Source organism: Bubalus kerabau, chromosome 12 (assembly GCF_029407905.1).
Source record: "Bubalus kerabau isolate K-KA32 ecotype Philippines breed swamp buffalo chromosome 12, PCC_UOA_SB_1v2, whole genome shotgun sequence".
In the NCBI taxonomy this organism is placed as follows: domain Eukaryota; kingdom Metazoa; phylum Chordata; class Mammalia; order Artiodactyla; family Bovidae; genus Bubalus; species Bubalus kerabau.
This window is the reverse complement of record NC_073635.1, coordinates 2,297,776-2,311,039: the sequence shown is the minus strand read 5'-3', so window position 1 is coordinate 2,311,039 and position 13,264 is coordinate 2,297,776. Positions and strand designations below refer to the sequence as shown.

General features: G+C 38.0%; 1 long non-coding RNA gene across 2 annotated transcripts in view; it reads left to right on the top strand.

Annotated features, from left to right (window-relative positions):
* The window catches only part of LOC129624265 (uncharacterized), a 63,407-nt gene extending 57,734 nt beyond the window's left edge, over positions 1–5,673 (top strand). Inside the window, exons 4-5 of one of the 2 annotated variants that reach the window (XR_008700844.1) lie at positions 495–611; positions 5,537–5,673. This is a non-coding gene — a long non-coding RNA (uncharacterized LOC129624265). Of the gene's footprint in view, positions 1–494; positions 612–2,117; positions 2,851–5,536 lie in introns of those variants that run through there. The other variant, XR_008700840.1, reaches the window with a different exon arrangement.
* Positions 5,674–13,264: the final 7,591 nt, after the last annotated feature.

The following is a 13,264-nucleotide window of genomic DNA, read 5'->3' as shown; positions in this document are numbered from 1 at the left end:
GTTTTGAATGAGTTTTTCTATGGTATGTATGAATGTATTTCTTTTTAATGACTTGGAGTTTGGACTATTTAGGGATTGGTCAGAGTTACAAGTCTTGCTGTAGGCTGGTCCTGGATAAGAAATGAACTTTGAGAAGTAAAATGTTAGCAATGGCTTGAATTCAAGTCAGCCAACCCTGAAGCTGTCATTTTTAATGACTGTTTTACCCAGAGTATATCAATAGAGTTATCCACATCAGAAGCATCCCAGCTACTCTGGTAACCCCAAGTATGTCATGATCCTACCTGAGGGGTCTTTTGCTAATAGAGCAGTGTTGAGAGGGGTGTACTGCATCCTTTTTTAAAAAAATCAGTGATTAACCACTTAATGTGTTATTCATAATTATTTGATTATTTTCATGTTGAGATGTTCTGCTGCTAAGTCACTTCCTAAGACATTCAACTGTATTTTCTAGGTATCGTGTTATTCATAAGACATTCAACTGTATTTTCTAGGTATTGATTATTTTCATGTTGAGATGTCCTGCTGCTAAGTCACTTCAGTCGTGTCTGACTCTGTGCGACCCCATAGACAGCAGCCCACCAGGCTCCCCCATCCCTGGGATTCTCCAAGTAAGAACACTGGAGTGGGTTGCAATTTCCTTCTCCAATGCATGAAAGTGAAAAGTGAAAGTGAAGTCACTCAATCGTGTCCAACTCTTAGCGACCCCATGGACTGCAGCCTACCAGGCTCCTCCATCCATGGGATTTTCACCTATCAACTAATCAGTCTACAATAATTCAGTGACTGGGAAAGGAATGGCTTTAGATAGTCTTGTTAGGATAATGAGATGTCTTTTTCTTTTCTTTTCTTTAAAGAAATGAAATGTAGTGAAATATATCAAACTTGCACCCACTGATGCTTGTTCCCAAATTGTAGTTTAAACCACCCATTTATTTGGAGTAATTAGTTCTTTGCTCTTCTGTGAGAGCAGCACTGGCATTCCTGGCAGCTTGTTAGGAACCCAGGGCTCAGCTCCACCCAGACTTTCTGGGAGCGAATCTGCATTTTAATAAGGTCTGTAGCTTATAAGGACATAATAACAGTTTGAGAAGCACTGCTCTAAGACAATTTTAGGCTCTCGGGTGGATTAAAAATAAAAAGGATACTCTTTGCTGGCTTAAGGTTGCTTGTAACCGCAATGAGCTGAAAGCACATGAACTGGCAATTAACCAAAGATGGTAAGAGTTCAGGGCTAAGCCCGAGGTACCAGGAAGAGACAGCAATCTCTCTATTAGGTGTGCTGGGAAGATTTCAAGCTGGCTGCCTTAAGGCACTTCTGGTTCTTTGAGCTTGCACTTGCCCTGACCCCTGCAGCCCTAGGGGGTGGTGGGCCTACTAACTCACTCAGTCGTGTCTGACTCTGTGCAACCCTATGGACTGCCGGCCACCAGGCTCCTCTGTCCATGGGATTCTCCAGGTAAGAACACTGGAGTGGGTTGCCATCTCCTTCTCCAGGGGATCTTCCCGACCCAGGGATCCAACCGGCGTCTCCTGTATCTCCTGCGTTGGCAGGCACGGTCTTTACCACTAGCGCCACCTGGGAAGCCCCTAGTGGGCAGTGTGCGATAGTGAAATTCAGATTGTGTCACCTCCCAATGTTCCTTTCAGTAGCCCAGGAGACCTTGAGAAGTCAGTGGCTAATGCCCCTGAGTCTCCTTTCCCTCCTTGGAGAACTAAAATGAAACAACTCCTTCCTCACAGGGCTGTGTAAGGATTGAAAGCAAACTAAATACAATGTCTAACACAGACTAGGTACTCAATTTCTTCACGTGGTGTTTTCTCCTTGGCTAATTCATAGTTCCCTCATTCACAATTGCAATGAAGAAAACCATACTTTTATTGGTGCTTAAAGATTAACAGGTATGTTGAAGCAGGAAAGTTTTGAAAGAAGTTGTGGGCAGCGGCTAGCTTGACCAACAACAAAGTTTCCCAGAGAGCAGGTGCTCTTAAGCGGCTTCTCTGACTGTAAGCTCAGAAAGGAGGGAGAGGTCCAGAACTGTGCTTGAAGCAGGACTTGAAGCTTGCAAGGACTCAGAAAATGGCTTCAGCATCCTGTGATTTTCTTGCCTTTCCAGGTAGGGATAAGCCCAAGAGCATGTTGCAGCCATGGCAATTCCTGGGGCTCAGGTTTCCAGCAGCGGTTCTCCAGCTTGGACTACACGGTAGAATTCTCCCAGGGATTTGTAAGAAGCACTGGTTCCCAGGTCCTCCCATGAGAACAGCTGAAAAGAATCTCTGGGGGTGGTATTTTCAGAGAGCACCTCAGGTGATTTTAATGTGTAGCCAAGGTTGACCATGATGAACTGTGTATTACAGACTTGGTGCCACTGTGAACCATTCATTATAGGCTTAGTACATAAGTGCAGGTAAGAGAGGACTTCCACACCAAGGCTGTGACTCCTTCAACTGTCAACATGCTCCTGTGGGAATGCAGGCTCCTGAGAAAGATTTCAGCTTAATCTGTTTTCAAGTGTGACAGTTGGGAAAAAACAAAACTGAAATAAAAGCTAAGTTTTATACATCCAGATGTTATATTCTTAATTTCCCCCCCAGTTTTAAGTAAGATCTTTGGATCCCACTGGCTGGTTTCCTTTTATATATTCTGCAACATTTGAAATAGTAATAAAGAGCTTATTTGCTTAGAAATTTGCTTGCATTTCTAGTTTCTATTTATCTCCTTGTAATATAGAAATCACTTATTCTTAGTCTTTGCTGAGGGAGATGTTGATTCATTTCCCCATGTGTTTTCTAAATTTTTGTAGATCTTGATTGGCTATTTTTACCAAAATTAATCAGCAAAGACACTTAAAGATCAAAGCACCTATAACTACAGCAAGTTACAACACACTGATGTCAGTGCGACTCCAAACTCCTTCTAAAACCAAAAGCTGGGACAACAATAAACATGTTTGAATTCATGTATAGCAATTTGGGATAATTGAGTAACTTCCTTTCAGAGTTAAACCAGTTAACCTTTATAAGTGTTATTAGCAGTACCTGGTACCTAATAAGTATTTGCTTATTTTATTATTCTAGGATGCAGGGTCAGAAAGAAATACATGTGTTGGGAAGTAGGGGCACAGATTCATTGGCTGTGGTAATGAAAGTCTTTAATATTCTACCTATGAAAACTTGAAATTTAGAGAATAAGTAAATTAATGACATTTTACAATTTATGCAGGTGATTGAAAGTGTTTGTGGTATTCTGACATGTTTCTGTTAGTTCTTTTTTTCCCTTTGGAAAAGTTGTATGCCTTAAAGTGACCTGGGTTATACTATGAATAATCAGGAGGTTTTTATTCTTATTTTTAAACATCTGTAGAACTTTATGGGTTTCCCCAGTGGCTCAGTGGGTAAAGAATCCACCTGCAGTTCAGAAGACATAGGAGATGCAGGCTTGATCCCTGGGTCAGGAAAATCCTCTGAAGGAGGAAAATGGCAACCTCCTCCAGTATTCTTGCCTGAAAAATCCCATGGACAGAGGAGCCTGGAGGGCTACAGTCCAAAGGGTCACATAGAATTGGACATGACTGAGTGACTAAGCATACAAGCACATACAGAACTTTATGAAGACAGAGAAGTATGTTGAAATAACTGAAGCATCCTTAGAGAATGAGAACTATATACATTTTTCATATATTATTGATTTATATAACTTTTCTCTTATCTAATTCATTGACACTTTTACTCTGTCTTCAAAACAGAACTTCAATCTCCTCACTTTATTTCTAACACTGCTACAATCCTAATTCTACCCTCAGTTTCTCTTCAAATTTACTATTACTACAGTAATTTCCTGATTCTCCTATTCACCAAAGAAATCTTATATAGCACAAATTGAATCATGTGGCTTCTGCACTTGAACTCATTTTATTTCTTCCTATTGACTTTTGAAAAAAAACCATTAGACCTCCTTATCATGGCCTCCAAGGCCCTGCAAGATCTGGTTTCAGCCTCCTTCTTAATCAGTCCTATTTTGACATTCTCAGCATTCTACCATTCTGCTCCTCAGTTCTTAGAGGCCAAATCTTCTCCAGGTACACTTCCCTTGACCTGGAATCTTCCATCCTCTCACCCGCAGCTCCTTGCCTTTCCCACTCTTCAAATGGGGTCTTTTCTGCTCTTTCAGATCTGACTTTGCATGCCATCTCTTTGGAGAGGCTCTTCCTAGTCAACCTGTGGAAGGATTCAACCTATTCTACACATACCTGTTCACTCTTATTTTCTGTTTCTTTTCTTTAAAAAAAATTAATTTACTCATTGAAGTATAGTTGATTTATGATGTTATACTAGTTTCAGGTGTACAGCAACAAGCTTGAATTTTACACACATATGTATCTGTTTTTTTCAGATTCTTTTCCCTTGTAGGTTATTACATACTATTGAGCATAGTTCCCTGAGCTATACAGTAGGTCCTTGTTAATTATTTATTTTATATATAGTCATGTGCATATGTTAATTGCAAATTCCTAATTTAGCTCTCCTCCACCTTTGCTCTTTGGTAACCATAAATTTATTTATGTCTGTGAGTCTGTTTCTGTTTTGTATATAAGTTCATTTGCATCATTTCTTTTGTAGATTCCACACATAAATGATACCTTAGGATATTTGTCTTTCTGTCTGGCTTACTTCACTTAGTATGATAATCTCTAGGTCCATCCATGTTGCTGCAAATAGCATTCTCTGTAATGGCTGAGTGATATTTCACTGTATAAATATACCATATTTTCTTCATCCAATCATCTGTCAATGGATATTCAGGTTGCTTCCATTTCTTGGCTATTGTAAATATTGGTGCAACTAACACTGGGTTGTATATATCATTTTAAATTATGGTTTTTCTCTGAATATATGCCCAGGAGCAGGATCCTATATGGTAGCTCTATTTTTAGTTTTTTAAAGAACCTCCACAATGTTCTCCACAGTGTCTGTATCAATTTACATTCCCACCAACAATGTAGGAGGGTTTCTTTTTATCCACACTCCCACCAGCATTTATTGCTTGTAGCCTTTCTAACGAAAGCCACTCTGACTAGTGTAAGCTGATAAGTCATTGTAGTTTTGATTTGCATTGTTATAATTGGCAGTGTTGAACATCTTTTCATGTGCCTCTCGCCCACCTGTATGTCTTCTTTCAAGAAATGTCTACTTAGATCTGCTCATTTTTTGATTGGGTTGTTTGTTTCATAATGATCTGTATGAACTGTTTGTATATTTGGAGATTAATCCCTTGTTGGTCACATCATTTGCAATTTTTTTCTCCTATTCTGTGGAGAATTTTCACTTTGTTTATGGTTTCCTTTGCTGTGCAAAAGCTTTCAAGTTTAATTAGGTCCCACTTGTTTATTTTTGCTTTTATTTCCATTACTCTAGGAGGTGACTCCAAAAAGATATTGCTGTGATTTGTGTCCCATAGTGTTCTGCGTATGTTTTCCTCTAGGAGTTTTCTACTGTCTGGTCTTACATTTAGGTCTTTAATCCATTTTGATTCCAGCTTGTGCTTCATCCAGCCCAGCAAAGCTGGAATAAAGATTACTGGGAGAAATATCAATAATCTAAGATAGGTTGATGACACCATCCTTATGGCAGAAAATGAAGAGGAACTAAAGAGCCTCTTGATGAGGGTGAAAGAGGAGAGTGAAAAAGTTAGCTTAAAACTCAACACTCAAAATACTAAGATCATGGCATCCAGTCCCATCACTTCATGGCAAATAGATGGGGAAACAATGGAAACAGTGAGAGACTTTATTTTCTTGGGCTCCAAAATCACTACAGATGGTGACTGCATCCATGAAATGAAAAGATTACTCCTTGGAAGAAAAGCTGTGACAAACCTAGATACTGTATTAAAAAGCAGAGACACTTTGCTGACAAAGGTCCGTAAAGTCAAAGCTATGGTTTTCCTAGAAGTCACATATGGATGTGAGAGTTGGACCATAAAGAAGGCTGAATGCAGAAGAATTGATACTTTTGAACTGTGGTGTTGGAGAAGATTCCTGAGAGTCCCTTGGACTGCAAGGAGATCAAACCAGTCAATCCTAAAGGTAATCAATCATGAATATTCATCAGAAGGACTGATGCTGAAGCTGAAGCTCCAATACTTTGGCCACCTGATGTGAAGAGCTGACTCACTAGAAAAGACCCTTGATGCTGAGAAAGATCAAAGGCAGGAGGAGAAGGGGACGACAGAAGATGAGATGGTTGGATGGCATCATTGTCTCAATGGACATGAGTTTGAGCAAACTCCAGGAGATAGTGAATGACAGGGAAGCCTGGCTTGCTGCAGTCCATGGGGTCACAAAGAATTGGATGCAACTGAGTGTCTGAACAACAAAAAATCCATTTTGAGTTTATTTTTTTGTGTGGTGTTAGAGTAAGTTTTAACTTCATGCTTTCACATGTACCTGTCCAGTTTTCCCAGAACCACTTATCAAAGAAACTGTCTTTCCTCCATTGTATATTCTTGCCTCCTTTGTCATAGGTTAATCAATGATAGGTGAGTGGGTTTCTTAACGACACTCTCTACAATTCATTTGTTTGTTTCCTTATTTATTATACTTCATTCAATAGACTAACAGCTCTGCAAAGGCAGACAATGCCTCAGTCATAAAGAGATGATATTACCTTTTGTGATCTGTCAGATATCATGGAATCTTTTCCATAGTTGGGAGTGCTATTGTCTGCTGCTTTCAAGCCTTCAGTGGAAGAACTCCATCTTCTTTTTATTACCTAAGTGGTAAATGGTGTCAAACACAAGTTACCAGATGAAATACTAAAATGACCATAACAATTCTTTAAATCTTTTGGGTGTTTTACAAAGGGTAAATTTTTCCATTTAATTTTATGTTTTATTTTTATCATTTGTATTGAAATCTAAACTAGTTTTATTAAGTATTGTCAAAGTACAAAGTACATGTTTTAGATGGTTTCCACTCTTTTCAACATTTATTTAATTGGAGGATTATTACTTTATAATATTGTGATGGTTTTTTCCATCAACATGAATCAGCCACAGTGTCCCCTCCTCATCTTGAACCCCCCTCCCATTTCCTTCCCTGCCCTATGCCTCTGGGTTGTCCTGCTTTGGGTGCCTGCTTCATGCATCGAACTTGCACTGGTCGTCTGTTTTGCATATAATAATGTATATGTTGCAGTGCTATTCTCTCAAATCATCCCACCCTTGCCTCCACTTTTATTTTGTTTTAGAGAAATAGGTCATATACACAAAGGAATATTTAACATATTTGTATAGCTTTAAAATAGCAAAATGAACAGTGAGAATCATTAGTAAATAAAACAAAAGTGTAATTTTGTATATCCCTTGTAAATACAAAGGGCTTTCATCTCTTTTCTCTCCTCTCCAGAAGAGAAAGTTCAGTTCAGAATTCTGTTTATTATTTGCTTACTTAAAAAAAAAAAAAATTTTTTTTTTATCACATAGGTATTTCCCTAAGTAATAGATTAGTTTTGTTCTTGCCCTTCATATTTGGAATCATGCTGTCTATATTCTTATGTGTCTAGCTCTATTCCCTCAACAGAACTCTTTTTTCCCCCCAAATTTTATTTATTTATTTATGGCTGTGCTGGGCTTTTGTTGCTTGTGGGCTTTTCTCTCATCGAGGCGAGTGGGGGCTACCTTCTAGCTGCGCTGTGTGGGTGAGCTTCTCTTTATGGTGGCTCCTCTTGTTCTGGAGCAGGCACTTGAGGGATGCACGCTTCAGTAATTGCAGTCGTTGTGGCTCCCAGGCTCTAGAGCAGTTTCAGTATCTGTGGTGCATGGGCTTAGTTGCTCCACAGCATGTGGAATCTTCCTGGATCAGAGATTGAGCTGTCTCTCCTGCATTGGCAGTCAGATCCTTTACCACTGAGCCAACAGGGAAACCCCAACAGAATTCTAAAGATTCATCTCTTGATAAATCATATACCTGGCGTGCTGCAGTCCACAGGGTCACAAAGAGTTGGACCCAACTGAGTAACTGAACTGAACTGATAAATCATATAGTTCCTCAAATTTTACTGTTGTACAGTATTCCATTGCATGGCTACAACACATTTTTTTTTTCCTATTCTACTCTACTTGAACAATTGAGTTGTTTTCAGTTTTTTAATTTTAGAAATAATACTGCTATATTTTTATGTATGTCTCTTGGTGGACATATATGAATTTCCTTAAGATATTATGCTCATATGGAATTGCAGAGTCATGAAAAATGCATATATTCAACTCTTAGTGACCCCATGGACTGCAGTCCACCAGGCTCCTCCATCCATGGGATTGTCCAGGCAAAAGTACTGGAGTGGGTTGCCATTGCCTTCTCCTTACAAGATAATGCCTGATTATTTTCCAAGTCAAACTCACTAATAATGTCTGTTTTTTTTTTTTTTTACATCTTAGTCAATACTTTCAGATTTTTATCACTCACGAGAAGGAAAATGGTATATTGCTATGTTTTTACTTTGTTTTTCTTGATTAATAATGTTTGAATATATTTTCATTTGCTTAATGGCCTCTTGTGTTTCCTTTTCTGTACAGTGCCTTTTGATATATTTTGACTATTTTTAGAAAGGATTATTTATCTTTTTCTTATTGTTTTGTAGGAGTTTCTCATATATTCTGGATATAGAATTTAGCAGTTATACATGTTGCAAATATCTTATTGTAGAATGTGACACTTGCTACCTTTATTGTGTGTGTGTGTGCGTGTGTGTGTAGGTATGTGAGATTTCCTGAATAAAAGTCCTTTCTTTAGGTTTAGTTGAATTCACTTATCTTCTTCTTTACAATTTTTAATTTTTGAGTTGTTTAAAAGAAATTCTTTCTTACACTGAAGTCATACATTTATTCCTTGATATTTCTTCCTGAAAATTTTAACTTTCTTAGTTCTTGGTCCACCTGGAATTGCTTTTTGTGAATGTTGAAGTAGGTATTACAATCCATTTTTCCCATAGGAGTAACAATTATTACAGCTTTACTGTTCAGTCCATTCTTTGTCTAATTGGCTCTAATGGTAGCTCTATCTTATATTAGGATTTATGTATGCATGGTTTATTTATAGGTTCTCTACTCTGCTTCAATATTTTATTTGTCTCTCCCTAGGTCAATACTTTGGTGTCAAAATTACTCTAAAATTAAGCCAATATCCAGAAGAACAAATATCTTTGATTTTACACCCCACCCCCTCATGAACACCCAGGAGTGTTTTAATTATTCTTAGACTATTGATTATTCACATAAATTTCAGAATCAGGTTGGCAAGTTCCACAAAATATATTGTTAGGATTTTTATTGCAACTACATTGAACCTATAGAACATTTTTGAAAGATTTATACCTTTACAATATTGTTTATTTCTGTTCATGAACATGATGTATCTCTCTATTTAGGTCTTTAATATTTCAAACATGTTTTTATGGTTTTCTAAATAAAGGTCTTACCGAACTTTTGCTAGATTTATTACTAACCATCTCACTTTTTTGTTGCAGTTTTAAATGACATTGCTTTAAAAGCAGATTCTTCTAACTTCTACTGATTTACTGAAATACAATAGGAATTTATATAATGCTTTCATAGCCATCGATCTTGTTAAACTCTCTTAATATTTGCAATGTGTTATGCATGGATTCTTTGGGGTTTAGTATATAGACAGTCTTCTGAAACTGTTTTTGCTGACTAGGAGAGTATATATTAGTTATTAGGAGCACAGATTCTGGAGTCAGTCTGTCTGGGTCAACCCACCTATGCTATTAACTTCAGTCTAACCTTAGACAAGCTGTAAAACCTGAGTTTTCTCATCTACAAAATGGATGAAAGTGTATCTACCTCACAGGATGTTTTGTGGATTAAACAAATTAACTCCTCCAAGGTGCTTAAAACAGTGCCTGGTATGATAATATCTAATAAATATTTAATGCATTTATTAGACCTTCCAGTATGATGTTGAAATAGTAAGTACTGGATTTTATTTTTACTTAATCTAGTTTGAAAATATTTGTCTTTTAATTTTTCAAAGTTTTAAAACACTCCATGAAGTGAGGGTGTCACATATTGCCTTTCTCTTCTTTTAGTGGGTTCACTAAAAAATTTTACCACTCCTTTGTAACTTAGTCAAGTCTAAAGTTAATATCATTACATTTTTCTTAGGAAGCATTCTCATTAACAACTAGTGTTATACCATTGAAGTAGATAAGTTTTACTTTGCTTTTAATGAAACCTTTAAAATTAGGCATTTTTCTGATTGTTATATTATATGGTTGATGCTCACATTTATCATTTTCTGGAATCAGAATTTCTTTTTTTTTAAATATAAATTTATTTATTTTAATTGAAGGTTAATTACTTTACAATATTGTATTGGTTTTGCCATACGTCAACATGAATCTGCCACAGGTGTACATGTGTTCCTCATCCTGAACCCCGCTCCCTCCTCCCTCCCCTTACCATCCCTCTGAGTCGTCTCAGTGCAGCAGCCCCAAGGATCCTGTATCATGCATTGAATCTGGACTGGCGATTCGTTTCATATATGATATTCAGTCAGTTCAGTTCAGTTCAGTCGCTCAGTTGTGTCCGACTCTTTGCGACCCCATGAATTGCAGCATGCCAGGCCTCCCTGTCCATCACCAACTCCGGGAGTTCACCCAGACTCACGTCCATCAAGTCAGTGATGCCATCCAGCCATCTCATCCTCTGTCGTCCCCTTCTCCTCCTGCCCCCAATCCCTCCCAGCATCAGAATCTTTTCCAATGAGTCAACTCTTCGCATGAGGTGGCCAAAGTACTGGAGTTTCAGCTTTACCATCATTCCTTCCAAAGAAATCCCAGGGCTGATCTCCTTCAGAATGGACTGGTTGGATCTCCTTGCAGCCCAAGGGACTCTCAAGAGTCTTCTCCGACACCACAGTTCAAAAGCATCAATTCTTTGGCACTCAGCTTTCTTCACAGTCCAACTCTCACATCCATACAGGACCACTGGAAAAACCATAGCCTTGACTACACGGACCTTTGTTGGCAAAGTAATGTCTCTGCTTTTGAATATGCTATCTAGGTTGGTCATAACTTTCCTTCCAAGGAGTAAGCGTCTTTTAATTTCATGGCTGTAGTCACCATCCGTGGTAATTTTGGAGCCCCCAAAAATAAAGTCTGACACTGTTTCCACTGTTTCCCCATCTATTTCCCATGAAGTGATGGGACTGGATGCCATGATCTTCGGTTTCTCAATGTTGAGCTTTAAGCCAACTTTTTCACTCTCCTCTTTCACTTTCATCAAGAGGCTTTTTAGTTTCTCTTCACTTTCTGCCATAAGGGTGGTGTCATCTGCATATCTGAGGTTATTGATATTTCTCCTGGCAATCTTGATTCCAGCTTGTGCTTCTTCCAGCCCAGCGTTTCTCATGATGTACTCTGCATATAACTTAAATAAGCAGGGTGACAATATACAGCCTTGACGTACTCCTTTTCCTATTTGGAACCGGCCTGTTGTTATTATACAAGTTTCAATGCCATTCTCCCAAATCATCCTACCTTCTCCTTCTCCCACAGAGTTCAAAAGACTGTTCTATACATCTGTGTCTCTTTTGCTGTCTTATATACAGGGTTATTGTTACCATGTTTCTAAATTCCATATATATGCGTTAATATACTGTATTGGTGTTTCTCCTTCTGGCTTACTTCACTCTGTATAATAGGCTCCAGTTTCATCCACCTCATTAGAACTGATTCAAATGTATTCTTTTTAATGGCTGCATAATACTCCTGTTGGCATTTTAGGCCTTCATTCTGAGATCATTTTTCTTCTTTCTGGTATTCCTTCTTTGGAAATTTCTTTGAAGTTTCTGATGGCACTAAACACTCACTTTTTTTTTTTTTTAAATGCGGTTTTCTTGTTTTCTTTTAGCATTTTGAAAATACAGCTCTGCTTTTCTCTGGCTTCCATTGTAACTGTTAAGGTTCTCTTTCATTCTTTTGCAATTTCTTTTTATGCCTTCGGTCTCTCTCTCTCTGTCTTTAATTTCCTGCCTGTTTTTAAGATAGTCTCTTTGTCCCTGGTGTTATGCAGTTTGAATATAACATGCATTTATTTCCACTTATTTTTGCCTAAGTTATGTTGTTTCTGAATCTGAGGACTAGTCTTATCAATTCTGTCAGAAATTCTGTCATTGTCTCTTTGAATATTCCCTCTAGTCTTTTCTTTTGAAATTCTTCACTTTCTACCTCTTTGGTTGTATTAAATTCTGGGAAATTTCTTTATATCTAAGTTCTCATTCTTATTTTTATGCTGTATTCTACCTGCTGTTGAATCTACAATTTAATTTTTAATTTAATTTTAGATTTTTACATGTAGGGGTCAGATTTGTGTCTCAGCACTTCTCAAGTGTTCTGTTCCATTGGCATATTTTAGTAAATTCTTTTGTTTTTAAAATAAATAAAAGCAAAAATAAACAAATGGGACCTAATTAAAATTAAAAGCTTCTGTACAACAAAGGAAACTATAAGCAAGGTGAAAAGACAGCCTTCAGAATGGGAGAAAATAATAGCAAATGATGCAACTGACAAAGAACTAATCTCAAAAATATACAAGCAACTCCTGCAGCTCAATTCCAGAAAAATAAACGATCCAATCAAAAAATGGGCCAAAGAACTAAACAGATATTTCTCCAAAGACATACAGATGGTTAACAAACACGTGAAAATATGCTCAACATCACTCATTATCAGAGAAATGCAAATCAAAACCACAATGAGGTACCATTTCACGCCAGTCAGAATGGCTGCGATCCAAAAGTCTATGGGCAATAAATGCTGGAGAGGGTGTGGAGAAAAGGGAACCCTCTTACATTGTTGGTGGGAATGCAAACTAGTACAGCCACTATGGAGAAAGGTGTGGAGATTCCTTTAAAAACTGGAAATAGAACTGCTTTATGACCCAGCAATCCCACTGCTGGGCATACACACTGAGGAAACCAGAATTGAAAGAGACACGAGTACCTCAATGTTCATCGCAGCACTGTTTATAATAGCCAGGACATGGAAGTAACCTAGATGTCCATCAGCAGATGCTGCTGCTGCTGCTGCTATGTTGCTTTAGTCGTGTCCAACTCTGTGTGACCCCATAGACGGCAGCCCACCAGGCTTCCCGTCCCTGGGATTCTCCAGGCAAGAACACTGGAGTGGGTTGCCATTTCCTTCTCCAAAGTGAAAAGTGAAAGTGAAGTCGCTCAGTCGTGTC